Source organism: Cibotium barometz, chromosome 11 (genome assembly GCF_041138505.1).
Source record: "Cibotium barometz isolate CiBa-2024 chromosome 11, ASM4113850v1, whole genome shotgun sequence".
Classification (NCBI taxonomy): Eukaryota; Viridiplantae; Streptophyta; class Polypodiopsida; order Cyatheales; family Cibotiaceae; genus Cibotium; species Cibotium barometz.
The window spans coordinates 40143631-40148903 of NC_141056.1; the positions used below are offsets into that span (position 1 = coordinate 40143631).

A 5273-nucleotide genomic window follows, 5' to 3' on the forward strand; every position below is an offset into this window, starting at 1 on the left:
GTAACACCTACAGGGACTATATAAATTGAAGTTTTACAATGTGTGACTTCCATAAAAATAGCACTTCATATCTTATGATTGGTAGGCACTCTTAAATTGATACCATTAACAAACAAAATTTAGAAAATTTGGCTATCAAAAAAATTAGAGGAAATATTCTTGGGAATTTTGGCGTTGATTCCCACCCTCGAGCCACATGAAAGTTGCCTAAAAAGTGATTAATAGGGGTGTCTAGTGACTGGATGGTTGCCAAAAATACGGTGTTTTAGAAAGAACACACACACACACACACACACACACACACACACACACACACACACACACACGAGGGGGATTGCAACCTTTGGCTACATATCTTGGAGGGGTCCTCCAAAACAAAAAACAATGGTTAACATCCCCTCGAGTTCCAAGAGCACACCATTATGCATCACTCAATGTATATTAGAAGCCCATTGCATGCACAATCCAAATGTGAATCCCTCGGCCCTAGCCCCACGACTTTCTTACACGACAACGATACTTTTCTCTTCATTGCTCCCTCTAGTTTTGTCTTACATTTCATGGCACACTCTTTCCCCTTTCTCGAATGCAAAGGCGAGTTACTCATAACTAATATAGATAATTGTACAAGAAAGGCTATGGCAAAGTTTCATTTTACCCCTAATTTTGATCACACATATCACGTGCTAATCTTTAATGTTAGGAGAGGTTAATCTTTAATATGGGTACATTGCCTACGTGGCTACCGACCTATGTGAGTCCATGATCCTCTCTCGATAGCTTGAGCCTTGGTGCCACCGCCTTCGTTGCACACTTCAGCCAATCCCAACGTTCCACGTTTCTAGTACCCGCTACAGCATTCAGTCCAGTTAAATCCTTAGCTGCTACATGCTGGTTATTTACAATAAGTAGATATATTAAATATGAAATAAGGTACAATAAGGCCGTCTTAGCTCAGCCGGTAGAGCGCGTGGCTTTTAACCACGTGGTCGTGGGTTCGATTCCCACAGACGGCGAAGTTAAGTAATTATAAGGCTCCGTGCGACGCAAATTCCCTTAATTTTTGGCCGGCGCAAAAAAAACAGAAAATTAGACAAATAGTCTTTGTCATCGAGCCATAAAAGTGGTTTCAAGCAGGAAAAAAACAAAGTTATACAAATACTCAAAATTTAGGAATCTACTTGAGTCTCCACCATATGATAAAAGCTAAAAAGAAACTAAAATAGCGTAAAAATTAAAATGTTATAATAGTTTTGCCTTTAAGTCTTCAGAAGTATGCAAAATTGTTTATCTGGATGATACATGCATATTAAATACATACCGATATTCCATCGTCTAAAGCTGGTCATTATTATCTGGGCCACTTGAGGTCATGATCTATTAAAAAGATTAAAAACAAAAAATTAGACAAATAGTCTTGTCATCGATCCATAAAAGTGGTTTCAAGAAAGAAAAAACAAAAAAAGTATCGAATATTCGTAGTGTGCTTTATAGATTATTATTATTTTGGATAATATTTGTAATATCAACACTGAAGATATTTACATCATAGAGACCTTTTACAAAGCCCTTGAACCCCCAAATATTTGGGGGTTCATAATATTTGTAATATTAACACTGAAGATATTTGTAATATTTACATCATAGAGACCTTTTTCTTGAACCCCCAACCTACTCCAAGTCATATTTACTACAATTTAGTAATTTGCAAAGCATGTCCCATCTTTCATCCTCCCAAACAAAAGAAGATTGACTCCAAGACACATGGTAGCCTAACTACATACATGCTATCATAATAGGCTCAGTGGTGAAGCCTTTGGGTGGGAGCTTTTCCAATACATATTTGCCTGACCAAACATTCACCATAGGTCTAGTACCCAAGGGATTTTCCACAAATGCCACAAAAGTATAAACAGGATGTTTCTCCTTGAGATACCACCTCTTGGTCTTGGGTCCAAACTTGGGCAACCTGCTCTTCACTTCCTTAGTTAGGCACACCTGCATACAATCTTCTGTTAGGGATTCCTAGTATGTACCAAGGTTTGTTGTATTGCAGATCATCTGATTTTGTTGAGGAGAGATTGAATTTCCCGAAGTATATTAACATCATTCAACTTGTTAACATAATATACACATCTACACAAATGAATACATTTATACATTGTTTCAATGACATTCAAACTAGGTTCCCCACCTTTATGAAACACTAAGCTATTCCTAGATATCCAAATCTCCCATAAGCTACCATATCTTATAATACTAAACAACCAGGTAATAACCTCTTCAGATTCCACCCCCCTTCCCAAGACCCAGTCTCCCCAAAGTCCATGTACTCCCAAACATCTAGCCACCCATTTCCCTATCCTGGACCAAAATCCCCTGATGGCAAGGCACCCTAGAATGTATGCTTCCCATCTGGAGAGCAATCTTGGCAAAAGTATGAGTGGGTAGATGCATAATCCCCAACCCCCCATCAGTTTTTAGGTAGACTTATTTTATTCCAGGCTAACCAAGCAGGTCCCTTTTTACAATTGGCTTTATTTCTCCACATGAAGTCTCTAATAGGACTTATAATCCTATTCCACTGAGCTTTTCCAAAATTAATCACAGGAGCCAAGAACATAATATAAGCATTCAGGACTGTGTTGTTGATAGCAAGTCTGTCATGAAATGGAACTCTCACTCCTTCCCATTTCTTGAGTTTCATAAGGAATCTTTCAATGGCCCACTCAGAGAGTTTCTTATTAGTGACATCCACACCAAAGGGTATTCCTATGTGTGACAATTTGACCCCTCCTAGTCACCTCACACCCCCATCTATCCAGATCAAAGTCATTATCTTCTGTTAAACCAATTAACTTAGTTTTCTGAATATTACATTTGGATCCTGAGGCATCAACAAACTCTACCTTTCTCACTGGCCTCTTCCAGGGCAACAATCAAGGAGTAAGAGGCTATGGCAAAGAGAAGGGGGGCTAAGGGGCCTCCTTGTCTAATAGATTGTTGTGCCTAGCAGTGCAATGGTAGCAGAAGGATCAGTGGCAGAGCAGGTGGAGCGGTCAACCGGTAACGCACGACGTGAGCATCACCTCAGTATCACACGTGTGAAGACGGCGTACTGTAACCACCGTAGAGCCGTTGCCAAGATCAAGAAGGCACAGTTAAAAGGGTGACCAACTACTGCAGAAGATATAGAGTGTGTGTGCTGACTCATTGTCTGAGTGATGTGTGATGAATTGTAGTCTTGTAAGCTCTCACAAAGCTTGAGAGCATGTTAGAATCTTGCAAGTGGTGATATGTACTAGGTATCTATTTTGTGTTAATTTGTAATTCTTTCAGAATGAAACTAAGTCACACATTACTCTGTGATGTCTGAACCTGTTGTGTTTCTACTTAAGTGTACATGCTATGTATGAGAGGGTGTGAGTGTGACATGGAAAGGAGTGATGTAGATTGAGAACTGGGAAACACAGTGCTTAAGCTTGCCCAGCTAAGCGGAGACTGGAATGTTCCCCATGACCACGTAAGGGTTGGTGTTTGAATCCAGAATCTCTAGCAGGAGTCCACACCTCTTCCACAACATTGCCTGACTAGTTTGATACACTAGACTATTGTCTTGCCATTTTGCTGATAGGGAAATCAATGAGAAACACCTGGTAATCCTGCTGGGGACAAACCTCTGCTAGGTAGCATTCCAAACCAGTGGTGGGCAAGGGAAAGTGTGAATCCATTTGGAACAAATCCACAATGAAACCACAGTATGAAAGGAATTTTTTGAAAAAGTCAATGTGAAGAGCCTTTCACCACCACACAACCCAACTAGATTTAAGCATGCTTCTTGTATGTTCAAAAATCTAGAGAAGGTGAAAAATAATGCCTTCCAAGAGACCCTCTAGAAAGCTTGCTCTGCTGGGAGTACTTCGCACCATCATAATCAAGAAGATACGCGGAAACATCTACTAACCCGCATGAGCAAGAGGAAGCATTAGAACTTAGGTACAATTTGGACCAAAAAAAGGAGTGCCAAGAGCGAGAAGCAGTGCCCAATCCAGCTTCGGAAGACCCAGAAAGGGCAGAGAAACCAAACCAAGAAGAACAACCACAAGACAAGCCCCAGAAAAGGTTCAAGGGAGCCATAGTGTCATTTGCCAAAAATTTCCTGGTGTTCTCAGGCGATAAAGGGGAAGATGCGGATGTTTAAGGCCAAAATCCTGATGGCAAGCATTGAAGGACTTAGCAAAGAATTGAAGCACATGGTAGAGGAAGAAACCCTAGAATGTGGCAATATGCAAGCAAAAGAACCACCAACATCTAGAGATGATGAAGTTGGCCAAAGTCACAATTCAACTCAACAATGTTCTCATTAATGATGCAATATTGGATGGAGGGTCTGGAGTGAATATTGTCACTGAAGAAACCGCATTGGGATTGGGCCTCAAGTGGGAGCCCATTTAGTTCAACATAAGAATGGCTGATAGTGGTGCCTAAGGGAATCATAAACAATGTCTCAATGAGGATCAAACAAGTTGACTTCAAGGTCATTTTAGTGGTTATCACAATAGAAAACCACACCGGATCTTACCAGGTATTATTAGGAAGGCCATGGCTAAGACATGGTAAGGTAAAGCAGGACTACGGCAAGAACATAATCATCAGAAGGGGAAATCGGAAGGTGCATGTGGATCTCACTTATGCAAAGAAGCCATTAAAACTTGCTTAGAGGCTTAGAGGCTAGTCCATGCCAAAAATTTCAACATGGCAGAAAGCTTTGATGATGATGAAGAGACCAAAATACTCCGTGAACGTCCAGACCTGGTGTCCTTGTACATGATAAATGTGGATGAAGCAATAAGGCAACATACAGAAACAAAGGGCAGAAACACAGAAGTAGCAAATGATCAAATAAAGAATACAGAAGCCAAAGCTAAGCGAAACCTTATAGGAGGAAGCCATGGAAGAAATTAAGTGGGCCCAGAATATGGAGCAAGAAGGAGAGATTCAGGAGATTCGGGACTGGGTGCCAAACCAAAAGGAGAACAATGACAGTTTTGCTCACTTTTTGGATCTAGTTGAAACAGGAGAGAGGAGAGATAAAAATATCTCATTATTTGGGAGTTTAAAACTCATTCAAGCATATGAAATAGGCGCCTCCTTCATGAGGGGAATTCCCCCATACTGAGGTGTCAAAAATGCATCATTTCACCTAAATATCTCTCTTTTTTAACTATTAACCTTGTCCTTAGTCAACTCTTCATCTTATGTGAGTATTTACT

General features: G+C 40.4%; 1 non-coding gene across 1 annotated transcript; it reads left to right on the plus strand.

The window, feature by feature from the left end:
• Positions 1-943: 943 nt before the first annotated feature.
• TRNAK-UUU (transfer RNA lysine (anticodon UUU)) lies at positions 944-1016 on the plus strand. Its single transcript has one exon. It is a non-coding gene; the product is annotated as a tRNA-Lys (tRNA).
• The last annotated feature ends 4257 nt before the right edge of the window (positions 1017-5273 follow it).